The following is a 15,940-nucleotide window of genomic DNA, read 5'->3' on the forward strand; positions in this document are numbered from 1 at the left end:
TGCCATTAACCACTGGCCTGCAATTCTCCGGGGCACAGTCAAGAGCCTGAGAATAGAAAGTACTTTTACATCGGAGCGAGGTGTGGATACTTCGCACTCCTCATTTGTTGGAATGAATTGACCGCATTTTATTTGCTTGTAACTGAATCATACATTGATTGCTCCTAACTTACAAAGCCTTTCATTTATATGCCAGTCTGCATGACAGAGAATGATGGCTGTAGAGTGAATAGACCGTAAAAAAAAAAAAAAAAAAATGCTCTCAAATGTAAAAGTTATCTCTTTCTATTCAATTATAAACAGCAAGGGCACAACAGAAATATCCACCAGGTGGAGAGAGTCCCATCAGTCCATTATGATGTGCAACATAACCAGATATGATCCTTGAAATTATGTTTAGGAGAGACTGTGTCAGGATGCTCCTTCAAGTTTACTCAGACTGAATTTTGCATTATCACCTCTGCTAAGGAGGAGATGTTTCCAGTGGCTTTTGTTCGTTTGTTTGTCAGCAGGAAATGCAAAAACAATGTGGCTGATGGTGATGGGATATAATATGGGCCAAAGAAAAAAATCATAACATTTTGGAGCAGAAAAAGAAAAAATAATGCAAGAAGTGATATTTAGATGGGGTTTAATTTTTAGTGTTGAAAAATGTATGATATATTGTTTTACTTTTACTGTTGATGCTACGCTATATTGCTCCATATCATATCATTCCAACAGCATATAAATATATACATATACATCCTAATAATTCAGACAGTTTTAAGAGACAAGGGAGGAAATATGGCCAAGACCCCAAAACAGCGAATACAGGATTAAGCTGGTATTTTGAAATTCAAAGTTTCAGTCATGTCACCACTTAAACACAATATCTAGTAGTTCTATACCTTACAACACCTCTGAGTTTGTGTCTGATCAGTAGCAGGAGATTGATAAAGGTGAAATAGTACAACAGACATATGTATTTGAATTTGTCTGCCATATTTCTTCTTTCAGAAGCAGGTAAATCTTCCTGTTTCTCTCCTTCTATCCTGCCATCTATGTTTCTGAGAATCCAAGGTGCCGAGTCTCTATTCTCATCTATGTAACAATAAATCTGCTCTGCTGTGGGAACTAAAAAGTCCCCAGGTGAGAGCTGCGGAAAGAGGCCCTCCTATCAGGGAACAGCCAAGCATACAGTGGACAGTGGCATCTCTGGGATTAAAAACTGCTGTATCCACTGTTCCCCTGGCCCATTGACGGATGGATAAAGCCTTGGACTTCACCTTATTGAGAGAAGGAGAGAGTGCCCGGGGAGCCATGAAATCCATAGACCCTTCTTTAAATGGGTTTGTAAGAGGCTTCCGCCTAGCAAACCACGGCTGAAAGAGTCCATTAAATAAAGCCCGGCTCCTCAGCAAGGAGCTGGGGCAGATTCATCAGACAGAAGAAGGCAAAGATAATGATAGTTCATGGCCAGATGTGAGATGATAGCTTCACTCTTCGTGCCATGTGGGACTCTGTCAATAAAAACAACAACAGTCTCTTCTTCTCCACCATGGGAAATGTGTCATGCAGAGAAGCTATATTCAGACAGGCACATGAACACATAATATACATTGGAGTTATTCCCCACCAGGGCGGACCATTTTCCTACTTAAACAGTCTCGATCTGTTTTTCCTCAACCACCTTCAGCTTATTTCAACCCAGAGCTGGATAGAAGTGCACCGCCTACAGTGCACGCTCTCATTTTAAAAAAATGTGGATTTGGTATCAGGTCGGGGACATTAGCCCACCTTCTTTCTCCCTGGGTGGGTTGGCGAGACCTTCACGGTAACAGAAGGTGGCCTGTGTAGATTAGAATATCAATGTGGTCAGATAGGAAGGTGTGGGAAGGAGGAAAGAAAGAAGGCCATGGAGCCTTTGGCATGGAGAGTTGGAGAGAGATGCAGCGAGGGGATGGGGAGCGAGATTTGTCATTTGCTCTTCATTCCACCTGCTCCCCTGTCATGCATCCTGCCAGGGGGGAAATACACCCTGATGTCTGAAGGAGAGGGAGGGAAGGCAAATAGAGAAGGGCAGAAGATGGACATGAATGAGAAGGAGACAAATAAAGGTGAGAGAGAAAAAGAAGCAGACATAGAGAAAAAAAGAAAGAAAATATATGCATATTTGAGGTGCCAAGCACTGAGATGCAGGAGCTAACTACAGGGGCTGGCAGGTATGCAAATAGGAGGATGTACCAGTGCACCACCAGATTACTTTTCCTGCATTTGCTATTCATATATTTGCAAGGTGACTCACTTCAGACAAAGCAGGTGATCAAGAGCTCTTTCCTCTTCCCTCTCGCCCTTTCTCTTTTCTTCCACCACATCTGAATAGCAAGGAGAGAGGGAGAGAGGAGAGAAGGCATGATGGATCCACAACCTCAGCAGAAGTCATAAGCCTTGCAAATGCCGCAGCCCACAATTGCATGCCCACAGATTTGATATGTATTCTGTCAGCAAACCCCATTTAATCCATTTGGCTGTCATCTTCCCTTTAAAAGTATCTTGAGCTATACAGGGTGAGTTTCCAGTGGAGGAGAGAAACAAACAATATGCATCATTAACAATCACAAAGAAATAATTTTCATCTTATCATTTATTTTCTCCTGATCGGTTACTTTCAACTTTCTATTTCTAGATTTCAAAGCCTGACTTTCCCATGAGCATTTTAACACTGACATCTCATTGACTAATGGCACAGAATTAAAATTGTGACCCGAATGCTTTTGGGGACTGAAGTTGCTAAATGGATGTACTTGACTTTGAGGACACATTTGAGAAATGCTGACCTGCTTCCCGCTGTTCCTTTAATTAACATCTAGTGAAACAGCTTACAAAATAAATAATCTTTATATCTTTCTATCTATGATACCAGTCCCCAAGGTCAGCTCTCTGTAAAGGGTCTGTGCATATCTTCACCATCTCCAGAGCTGTGTTTTCCTCAGTAGAGATCAAAAAGTTGTTTTTGCCATTGTCCCAACATGGAAGTACCCTGCCCCAAGTAACTCTGACCATCAATGGATCTACTTTCTTCTCTAGTTGTGTCTCTTGCCCTTTAGCTCCTTCCTCTTGATGTTGCTGTCACATGGGACCACTTGTTTTTCTGCGGCTGTATTTTCTTCCTCGTTCATTACCATGCTGACCAACAGTGTGACCTTGACTTATTTATTTCTTTGATTCTGGATGTCCCACAGGATCTAAGCGCTACTTTTCTCGACCCTCCAGTGGTGTCTCTAGATTTGTCAGCATCCAACCCGCGCTCACCGTTACAATGAAGCTACGAGGGTACAAGAGGGTCACGTATTAGAGGGTAAACCAGGAGGGTTCACAGACGAGTGTGTCTAGTGTCCAAAATAAGTTTTGTCATAAAATGGTGGACGTTCTTAAGAAACAAGTGTGCAGGGGCGGGAGTCAGCTGCAGGACAAAGGTATGGCAGTGAATCACAGGTGAGTTACAGTAAATGTGCACTAAGCGTTGTTGCCTGACATCACTTCCGTTGACGTTCGTTGTAAATACCAAACAAAAACAGAGCAAGCTTTCCCCTCCCCCCTTTGAAATTGGATCTGTGCTGCGCTAATGTCCCCAAGATGAGTGAGCAAACTCCAACTGTGCAGTGAGTAAATTTACTGTATATTCTAAGTCTTTATACAATATCTTTACGATATTAGGTTATGAGTTACAGCTGATATACTGAAAATTATTTCATGAGCTTATGCCAAAGAGACACTTCTTGTAGAATTTGTCCTTCCTGGAATTGGTGCTAGGCCTAGCTAGGACCTATAAAGTAAACTAGGAATAACAAACTATTATATTGAAAATGGCTTACAAGTGTCATAGCTACTACCCTACTCAATCGAACGTGCACTACCCCCCCCATCCATCTTGTCGGTGATTGGCTGGAACGTGGCTTGTTATGTTTATGTTCACATCCTGTGCACTTTGAGTTTGTTTGCCGTTCGTGAGCCCTGTGTTGTCTCCAGAGACTGGACTTTTTCTAAGTGTGTTCAGGGGACAGGCAGCTAGCGGATCAAGGTGGAGACGCTTACGATTTGAGGCAAAAATGAAATCGCGCTGAAACCATCCAACAAGGCTTAGTATACCTTTAAGAGGAGCAGTTTGTTAACTTATTATACTCTCCTTTGTAACAGGAGCGGGCTGGGGACTCACTGACATCTTGAATCCTAACAGGGCTTTTGTGTGTTTGATTGACAGGTTTCAGAGAGGTCTGACCATTAAAGCACTCAAAAAGTTAACTGTGAGAAGACAGATGAATAAAAAAAATACACTACTGTGCTGTGTGCTGAGGAACCGCGATAGCAGTGAGTGTGCTACAAAGTGATTCGTAGCAAGTTACCAAAGCATAAAAAACAGGGAAAAAAACATGTTTGAAAGAATAGATGTTGTTGCACTCGTGTTCATGATATATATTTTCCCATAATACCTTGATTCCACATACAGGTGGTTGGGGTGGATATACTTTTTGAAGTCGATTCAGTCTCTATGGAAACATTTATGAGGTCAGACATCATCATGAAGCTTTTTCTTCTGTACATACTGTACTAGCAAAAACAAGCTAACAGGCTACATGTTAGCTAAGTAACATGGTTTCCTCTGCAGCTTTGCCTGAAGTGTTTCAGGAGGACACTCCATACATCTAGGTTTCAAAAACAGACAAAATTAGCTTCTCACCCCTTGCTGATCACCTTCCAGATTGATTTTCTGTGTTTTATGAATTTACACACACCAGACTTCCATATGTGGAAACACGGTATCCATTATTTACGTCGCATGTCCATCGTCCAAACTCACAAACATAAAAGTCCGCTCTTATCATTGTTTCTCATTTTGGCTCAGTTCTTGAATTTGATTATTTGTATTTTCAAATGTTCCTATTTATTCAAGCAAATTACACATTTTGGCAACTCTCTCCAGTTTGCACAGTTATAATTCATCACCCTGGCAATGGAATGCATTTTATAAAATCAACAGCAGCTGAGTTAGTTGACATTATCATTCCAACAGAGCAGGTATGACTAAACAACACCATATTCAATGCTTGAATATGAAGTGCTAAACTGCAAAACTTCACAAAAACATCGTAGCGAGTCAATAGTGGCATGTAAAGCCTTCTCAGGGGAGTTGGTCCAACACAGACATGTCTACAGATTCGTATTGAACAGGATGATTCAGTGTGCATGATAGCAGCATCTCAACGAGCCTCCAGGGGCTTTGTCTTGGTGAGATCTGAGATGACTTCTTCCCTCCGGTTCTATTTGATTACAGCCTTTTAAGCTCCCAGTAAACACCAGGGAAAGTAACTGCGGGAATAACATTGTACATTTCCTTTTCAAGTGATTTGTAACATTGCAGAATCATATTTGGGGGATGAAGCATAAAAAGAAAAGATGCAGCCACAGAGCTCTGAGGTGCCACAGTTTCTCCAAGGTCACGCTTCATTTCTCCACCAGTGCAATCACAAGAAATAAATGAAAAGCACGCAGCATCTTGGGGGTGTATTGCGGTGTTGGCGGGGGCACAGCAAACCCTTAACTGGGGCATTCCCAAAACATATAAACCCAATTTTTTTATTTGAGTTTTGTTTTGTTTTTAAGCTAGATACGTAGCATTTGAGTGATTGCTCATGACTTTAATTGTCGCGTGAATTTCCTTTTGGGTCAAACCTCAGGAACGAAAATTCAAACCTCCAGGCTACATCATAACCCTAATTTTTTGTGACTTGTTTCCTGATGTGACGTGACTCAGCTGTCTCACTTCACCCAGTTTACGGCTCTCTTTCTTCATCCATACTTACATCTCAATCTCCTTCTAATATATCGCCACTATAACATTTATATCTCGTAAATCCTGTTCCTTGCGCAGTAGAGTCTCATATGCTTTTTACAGTTGAACGTTATGGAGGGTGTTTTCAATTTAGGACGACAAGCTTTATTGTCAGTAAAACTACTCAAAACTCAGGATGCCTTGCTGGAGTATGGATATTAACGTTTTGAGCATTTTCCAAATATCTGAAATAAATGAAGAAGAAGAAGAAACAAATATTTTTATGTCTAACTAAGTGTTAACTGATGCATCCAGAGTGAGGATAAGTTCATTTACCCACAATGTTAACAGCCTGAATTCACTTGTTGCAATTCACTCTCTAGTGATATTGAAGGGTTCTTTGGAATCCTAAGATGAAGAGCAACCATCGTCAAAATCACAACCCGTGAAAGGACGCTTTTTAAACTTGATGCCTTGAACCCACTTCTAATAAGGTCATCAATAAAAAGATATGGAACATATAGAAGCAGGTATGAAATATTAAAGCCGGGGTGTAACACCAGGAAGCACAGAAGCATTTAATTTCACTTCTTTGTTGAGATTTCTTCCTGAGACAGTTGGCGGCATCAGCAAATTCTCGCCGCCGGCACAAAATTCATGGGACAAGTGTCCATGTCAGCACTTTCTCTCCCCCCCAAGTTGGTGTGTAAAAGGACATCACACTTGTCAGCTGCGGTATAAGCCAAAATTATAAGGACATATAAAAATGGTGCCTGTGAGCAGAGCTTTTCAAATAGGATGTCCTTTTGGCTGAGCAATCTGATAACCTGTTAGGGGTTCTCACATTGGCTGGTGGATCCCTATCTTCGCTCTACACACGTGTGTATTTAAAGAAAAACCTGTGATACGTGACATGATGACCGCGTGTGCATGTTTGTATTGTCGCCGACATGTTTATTTCTGTGATTCCTTCATTTTAAATATATTTATCTCAGTCATATAATTTAAATCATTAAATACGGAGTGTGATTCGACTTGCTGAGGACAAAATGACTTGGGACTTGCTCGGGTCAAATGTCTGCTGTATACTTGGCTCTAGTTTGCATAGAGAGTGAGTCAGGTTTGGAATTAGCAGCAAGTAGGCGTGGATTAAGGTTCTGCTCATTAGACAGAGGTAGCAGCGCTATAATCCACACCCTCCCTCACAGCATAGACAGAAGAGACACAAACACTCGCTCAATCCATTAAAAAGTTTACATTCATTAATTTTGCATGACCAAATGGCAGCAGCCTTTCATGGTTAACACACAGAGCTGCTGATGTAACTGGGTGGAAATGAGAGGTGGGCTGCAGCAGGTGCACATGCAGGTTGAGTTTTTATCTCAGACAACTCCGGGAATGGATAAATTGTGGCAGTCTGGATTATAGAAGCAATAGTTTTCTACGTGGAAGAAGAAGATAAAGCAGAGGTCTGCACGAGTCTGCAGCTCCCCAGCTTTACAGAGCATCCTCACAGGGCATCATTATGAAAGTATTGATCAGACAACTTGCCATGCTGAATGTCACAGCACAGATAGAGATTTGAAGGTGTCGAGATCGGACATACTCTGGCACTGCGGAAGTGTACAGTGCAGTGGAACAGACAATTATAGGGTTTATTATAAAGGAAGTGACTCTTCTGGAGAGAGGAAGTTGTAGCAGGGGCACAACTGGGTTTATTAGTGGTAATCTGTGCCCTCAGTTTTGCACAACAAGTCTTGATTTACTTAAGTCACTTTTGATGTATTTTCTTTTGAATTCATTTCCTAAACACTTACCCTTACCATTACTCGCCTGAACCAAACCATAACCTTTTAACCCCCGACCCAAAATTCAATGTTTTACCAACTGGGACGCAGCTTTTGTCCCCAATTGCACATACTGTACTACCCCATTTGAGTTGCGGCTCCTGCTGCAATCCTGCTGTAATACACTTTGGAAGCAGCTGCTACCTGAGACCATGGCATCATGAGATCACACGAGAAACCATCTTATCACTTGTGTCCAAACTAGACAAATACTTTGAGACAACATAGATGTGGTTTACATGTACGATGAATATATGTTTATGTGTTCATTCAAAATAACAATGGCAGCCTCTGGACCATGTTAATCGCTTAAAAATGGAGATAAGAGACAAGAACCTTCCTGCACTTCCTGGTATAGTTTTGAAAACGTGCTCAAGCATTGGTCTTTAAGATGCTAGAGGTGCGCCTTTTGTCTAACAGGAACGGTACAGAGCGATTTTAAATTTTGTACATTGGTACCTCAGTTTTTGAATGAGTTGACACATCAAAGGAAACAAGCTGATATGTTCAGAGTTTCAGAGCAACAAGCGATAGATAAATGTAATTTTCCATCCATCCATTATTTTCTACTGCTTATCCTGTTGAGGGTTGGGGGGGTGGGAGGCTGAAGCCTATCCCAGCAGCCTTCAGGTGTGAAGTGGGGTTCACCCTGGACAGGTCACCAGTCCATCACAGCACCAACACATAGAGACAGACAACCATTCACACTCACAGTCACACCTACGGTCAATTTAGAGTATCAATCAGCCTCGTCCCCTCTTGATGTCTTTGGACTGTGGGAGGAAGCTGGAGTACCAGAGAGAACAGCTGGGGCTGGGGCTCGAACCCGGAACCTTCTTGCTGTGAGGCAACAGTGCAAACCACTGCACCCCACTGAACTTAAAAAAAATAAAAATTAAATCTATTTTATTTTCAGTTTCAGTTCAGTTTGACGGTGGCTTCTCCAGAAGTGCCCAATGAACGGGAGGTTCATGCTGTTTCCCTCTGGTTCAGTTTGCCCCTCTCACCTGCAGACACGGCCAGGACGCCCAACCAAGTCACACGACACGAAGATAGGAACTAGAAACCCCCATCATGATGCACAGCTGTTAGAATAATGGTAATACAGTAGATGGCTGCACGATGAGGGCACCCATTCGCATGTTTCCTGGCCCATTATTGATGTTTTTGGTAGCTGTGTGCAGAAAAATAAAGCTTCAGCAGAGGAAGAAATAAAATACAAAGCATTAAAACAACAGGCAAGTAAAAATTAAAAGCATATGACGCAGACAAAACAGACCAAAGTCAATTATTCTCATTTCATTGAAAATGTATTATTTGTGATTAGAATAATGGTTACTGACAATGTGTTAGTGACCCCTCAGACATGAGATTTTACTGCTTGGCTCCCACTGGTTCCCTCATCACTTAAAGCCTGGTAGGTACATCTTAATCGTCCAGTCACTTTATGAATTCATCACCAATGACAGCCCTCTGCAGAACCGCATGGCTTTTGAGCTACAAAGTAATCAAATCTGCTTTAAATAAGCAAACACATATTCAGTGTAGGTGGGTACGACTCAGCGGGAAGTTCAAGTGTCAGTATTATTTATAATTTTCCTGCTTTTGATGGCCATATAAGTGCACGATCACTTCTGAGACACATCTGAGCTGACAGTGTGGAAAACAGACTCATTTTGCGTGATGGTTTTCATAACCAAAAATGTTTGTTTGTTTGTTTGCTGCTCATCTCTCTCTCTCCCTCTCTCTCTCTCTCTCTCTCTCTCTCTCTCTCTCTCTCTCTCTCTCTCTCTCTCGCCTCAGCAGGTAATCAGACTCTACAGCTCACAGCATCTTAAAAAAAACAAAACCTGCATCTGCCAGAGCTCTGCTTTATCTCAGGCAGCTCGTCAAGCATCTAATGTTTTATATTCCGAGGTAATATGTGGATTCAGATGAACAGAGGAACCCAGGTGTATCTGGCCACTGTCTGTGCAGAATTCAATCAAAGCCAAGTCAGATCTCCCTCTGCTCTTCTTCCCTCTCCATTTTTCTTAATTCCACTTCAATTCACAGTGTTCTGTTGGCATGAATGGTAGATGGGAGGTATTACCACAGTATACAACAATAAATATGTCTTTTTTTCCACTAGTATTATTATTTTGAATACTATACATACATGGTCTGTGGATGCACATCCAGACTTTGTTGCATTCCAATCTCTTCTTCCATCTTCTTGTCCACTTCCATCACCTCCTGCCAGCTGACATCCCCTTTGACTTATTTGACAGGAGATATGGGAACTGTGTGCATTAAAGAAGTTTTTCTCATTTAGCTGTACTTTACTTGATTGCTCTGTACTTTTACTCCTAACATTTAAACACAAATATCTATTCTTTCTTTTTCTTTAATTTTACAAACAAGACAAAAAAAGACAAAATAAAGACAAGAATTGCGTTGATGGGCAAGTGACTTGTCTCCAACATACTGTAATTCATGGTGGTAATGCATGTAAATGTTGGTTTCTTCTGTCCAAAACGTATAAATGATGAAGGAAAAGATGTCTGCAGAACTGAGCTAGAGAAGAAATTCGCCATATTCACTTGTTTTAATGAAGAACAGAGACCCTCAACCGTGGAGAAACTGTCTGGTGCAGTGAGGAATGTCATGTCGGCGCTGCAGTAGTATCATCAACATGAATATCACCTGTAGCCAGCACTGCAGGTGGAACCAAAAACCCCTAAATACTTCATACTGTATACTTTTTAGTACATTTAATTGTGTCTCCTTTCATTTACCAGAGCAAAGAAGTTGAATCAGTGCTTCTGCTTTTACCAGTATTCTATTACCGCGAAAGTCTTTGTACTTTATGTTTGTTTGACAGGTCATTAACTAATTTAACAAACTGAATTATGATGATGTTTTTCTTTTAGCAGCACATTTATTAACTCATTTAAAGGGAAAGGAAGACAAGTTTAGATGGAGGGACTTTATTATTTTTTTTACTTTTTTCACTCCTAATTCCTTCACCGTAACCGCTTATTTTGGTTATCCAGAGTAACTGCCACTGACTCTGTAAAGATGCTGTTGGATTTTCAGTCACACTGGTGACGTGGCTCCATGCCATCTCTAGCTGTGCTGCTGGTGTCATGGTCTCCAGATGGTGGAGGATAAAGGATCCTCCGACTTTCCTTCCACCATCACCAGGTCACCAGGTTCTAGACCAGCAGCTTCTTAAGAGCTTTCCACTGTATTACTGAGTAAAAAATACCCTTTAAATACTTGTTTCTGGTCTCCATGAGGGGAAGCTCTTCAACCAGCTCTGAGCTTCTGTGTGTTTGTGATCACACTTTGCTGGGAGGGGATAGGATTTTCTCCCTCCATTTGGGCCACCAGTGATTAGATGAGTCTATGTCTGAGAGTTTAATCCCTGTTGGAAGGAGCACCAAGTTGCATGCAGTAGGCATGCATGCACGCTTACACACACACACACACACGCACACGCACACTCTCTCTCTCTCTCACACACACACACACACACACACACACACACACACACTCACACACACACCACAATTTCAGATCCAGATGTATCTTTTCTTTTTTCTTTTTTTTAAAAGCAGAACTGCATCTGCAAGGGAGGCATGCGGCTCTCGTGGCAGAGGCCCAAGCTGCTTATTGATGGGCAGATTTAACCTGCATTCATTTCACTCGGGCATTCCTTTGTCAGACCCCACACCCTCTCTTCCTCCTCCTGCCTCTCTCTCTCTCTCTGTCTCTCTCTCTCACACACACACACACACACACACACACACACACACACACACACACACACACACACACACACAGACTCACCATGTGTCAAATGATGCCAGCAGGGGTCGGAGACTGTGAAATCAACCAGCACATAAAGAAATAAAACAATCTGCTACATAATCCATGTATTTACTTCTCTAGTTTTCTCTTCTGCAGCATTTTTAAAATGCTGATAAACTGAAATGACAGGATGTGCATGCATTTTGGTTGTAAGTACCTCAGACAGAGGGACAGACTGGTTTTAGCATAGTAACTCAACACTGTACTTTACATTGATATTCATATTAACAGACTCGACTGCTGCTCTGACAACACTGGACCAGCTGGACATTGATGTCACAGGACACAGATTGATTTGTCTTTTATAGTTTTGACCTGCCAGGCCATTATTCCTGCCCTTCCTTCATGTAAACACATCCAAACTGTTCATGTGAGTTCAGCTTGTCCATTTTTCCACCAAGGAGGTTGTGCTCGCTGTCGGTTTGTCTGTCTGTCACGACGATTACGCAAACACAACAAGGTCGATTTCAAGAAACTTTTGTGTACTTTAATGATTTTCAGTCTTGTTGAGTTTAGTGTGTCTGTTGCATTTCTGTAGTATCTTAAGTGCACTTTGTTTTAGTCTCTTTTTTATTCTGAAATCACTTTCCTCGTGTGTGTGCTTCACTTCCTGTTTGTGCTTTTTTACCCTGATCACCTGCGTCTGGTCTGTCTTACCCTGCTGCTTTCCAATCAGCTCCTTGTTCGCCTCGTGTCTCAACCTGTTTCTCGTTGCCTCATTAATCTTGTATTTTAGCTCTGCTGAATCCGTCAAATAATTTGTTCAACCTGTTTTTTTTTGTGTTTATTTTTGTCAGGCTACATTTAAGTCAAATTGTGAGATTCTGCTGTTGAGGTGCCCCCCGTAGGATGATAAGTGTCTTTTATTTTTTATGTATGTTTTGTTATGAAAGCACATGAAATACTTTATATTCTGTCTGAGGGCAGATCCTCACATTTTTACGGGTTTCCTTCCATGTTGCTGAATATGAGTTGAGATGAATGACATGACACATTAGGACTTAAAGTGATTTAATCTGCTCTCAATAACCAAGTCTGAACACTGAAGTCAGACACTGAACTTGCACCATGTCTTAATGTGCACGACGTTTAAACACAACTGAAGAACGTTTTGTCATTTTTATGGTGGGTTTGTTTTGGCAGGAGTTACAGAAAGTAGCACTGCAGTCTCTTGAAAACTGTGTCTTTTGAAATGTGCATCTTTGAACCTAGACATCATGAACTGTTGGATGTTTATAGCAATCAAATAAAAGAACGTTATGAGGGACAAAAAAAAACCCAACAACCCTCCGTGACAGGTGGTTTGATTTTTAAGGTTTCTGTCGATGTAAGTCCGCCTTCGTGCTACAGCAGCTGCTATTTCTTCTGTCCTTCTGTGCGACTCATGCATCCTCTGGCTCCAACACACACCATCATGTTACTCATTCCCTCCTCGAATGAACACACACACACACACACACACACACACACACACACACACACACACACACACACACACACACACACACACCATCTTACTCATTCCATCCGAATGCAAGGCCTGCTCATACCATATTTAATCACATACACATCTCTTTTATCTTTCTACACAAGTGACCCATTCTACCAACATATAATTTCAAAAAGGTCTATGAATAAAATTGGGACATGAGATAAGGTGAATAGTGTTTCCCTCCATTCCTAATGTGAGAGGCATGTGTGTGTGTGTGTGTGTGTCTCTCTCTCTCTCTCTCTCTCTCTCTCTCTCTCCAGAGCTGTAATGCTTTTACATGTCACTCTGGCATTTCATTATTTGTGATCATCTTTCCTCTCAGGCTGAAAATAACAGATCTTACAGTGCAGCGATGGGAGTGTGTGAGGTGTCTCTGATATCCTTCAAAGGAGGAAAAAAATACTTCATTTGGTCTTCTTTTTTTGAGAAACAAAAGCAAATGCAGTAGAATTGGGAACGAGGAGAAACAATAGTTTGGGAGCAACAAAAGTGCGGTGTTAGGAGAGCATGTGTTTATATTGCCGTGTAGAGTTTTTTTGTCCCCAAACAATCCCATTTTGACTGTATTTTGATCTACACAAGGCTCCATGGATCTTAGCTATCTGGAAACCTGTCTTGGATGACACTTTAGTTTGAGACATAGCTGGTTGCTTGCATAGACTTGTTCTCAGAGGTGACCATCATGCAATTAGTATGCAACAAAGACACCTCAATGTGGCTGCAATCTGAATAGAGAAAATGAGAGTTGTGGAAAATATGATGTGTTTTCAGAGCCTTGGGAAAAAGGAGCTAATATACATGTCAGTCAAGCCCTTCTGGCTGCAGATAAAGCCGAGCAACCGTTTTATGCCTAAGAGTGACTAAGATATTGGTGTGAACTAACTGACCGGATGCTGTTTTCAGAGTCGGTGACCTCCAAACTGAGATTTATGCAGAGCAGGGTAGTGGGGGAGAAGGGAACAGTGATTCTCATTTGTCCAAGACGTCATTCAAATCAAGAATGGAGTGACACTTCAATTAACTCCCTGTCCTCAGCAAAGTTTACCTTGGTCTTCAGAAAGGCACAATATTTCAACTCATCCTGCAGGATTAGCCAATCATATTTCCAATCTCTGACCTGTCACCATGGTGTCGCTATGCGGCAGCTGGTAGTCACATTGACAAGATTCTCAAGGAAGTGAAGAGCTACAGTATTTGTCCCTCAGTTTTAAAGTGGAGTATGGTTTTTCCTAACTCACTGCTCAGCACAAGTTCTCCTTTATGATGAATGTATCTTTCATTCTCCTTTCAATCCAGTTGTGTGTCTGTCTACCTTCCTTGGCATCTGTCAGCCTCTGACTTGCTGTAAGTCTGTTTATCTGTCCCTCCATCTGTCCATTATTCACTCTCCCTTTAGCACTTTTCAAATTCTTTCCTCAAGTCAGAGCAAAAGAACTCTTTCCAAAACCGCTCTAAGAGACAGACAAGTGCATAGGAGACGAGTTTCAATCTTCACGTTTCCAAAGAAGAAACACCATTTTCATTGGTAAATGAGTACAGTACAGTAAATTATTCTTACCCAGCATTCCACCTCTGGAATGGTTCTCACCAGTGGTTGCGTCTACATCACTAACAATGTCGGCCCCAGCCGGACAACAGCAGAATTATCTGGCCTGACTCCAAACTCTTGTGTCCACAAATTTCCTCCACAGCCAGTGAGGACTTTCTGTGGGATTTAGGTCCGACACTCTCACAGGGAAGAAAACTTCATCATGAGGTTGAAGCATTTGGAATTAAATTGGAGGAAAGACACTGGGGAATACAGTGAAGCAGCAGAGACAGAGAGGGAGACCACTGAAAAAGACATTTGGCCCTTTGTGACCACAGGAACATATTAATAGTTCTAAGAACTGTCGGAGGAAGAACAACCCTGTTTTGTGTAAACTGCAGGATTGATTGGAGTTTGGAGAACTATATTTCGAGGAATCCTCTTGGCTCCTACTGCAGGATACAAGAGGCAGTCCCTCCAGAAAATCATGAATCTGCAGTGGTGGATATTCATGCAAAATCAGACAAAGTCTGCAAAATATGTGCAGATTTGCATTTTTTTCCCCAAATCTATCATGAAATGTTTGTGGTTTCATTGCATATAGTTGGAAAAATCTGAACAACAGCAACAACAAAAAATCCACAAATCAGGATTTTAACACCAAATCATAAATTTGGCCAATTCTTACAATTACAAAAACAATACAAAAAAAATATCTCAATCATTCTTGATAGCAATTGTCACAAAAAACCCAGAGGAATTCTGGAGGAACTGAGGAGGAACCCGAAATGAACTTTTTAATTGGTCAAACACAAGAACCAGAGCAGAACCAGAAACCAGTCTATTTAAAACCATGATGACAGCATTTTACATGACTTTCATTAACATTACCATTGAAAATGGAGCAAAACATGGACCGACAGTGAACCTGAGTACAAACTTCTCACATCCTGGCGCTCTCCATCTCATTGTTTCACACACAGTAATTATCTTTCTATCTGCCAGCTTATATGCCATTTCAGCGTTCCTGGCAGTGCAAACAGAAAAAAAAAGTCCTTAAAATTTTTAGTTCTTGGAGAACCTCCACAGAGTGGAGTTCCAAGAACTATCCAGTCACAAAACGCCTACTGTTGTCGATGTTGTAGCAAGGACTGCTCTGGCCAACATCTCTCCCTCAGCTTCTGGAGGAAAAAGAAAGCACTGATATACACTTGAGGAATGCAAGCAGATGTTAAGCACTTTGTGGGCCCAGCTTGGCCTAATGGTCCCATGATGGATGTCATGATGGCTGACAATGATTAACATTGCCTCTGCTGCAGCCAAGGATGGCCAGCTATGCTCCACTCTCTGCTGCTAAGATCAGAAAAGCACAACTGTTGTCAAGGCTTGCTCGCAAGAAACAGATG

The sequence above is a fragment of the Aulostomus chinensis genome, chromosome 19 (genome assembly GCF_037954235.1).
Source record: "Aulostomus chinensis isolate RoL2024-O1b breed Wild chromosome 19, RoL_Achi_v1.0, whole genome shotgun sequence".
Taxonomy (NCBI): Eukaryota; Metazoa; Chordata; class Actinopteri; order Syngnathiformes; family Aulostomidae; genus Aulostomus; species Aulostomus chinensis.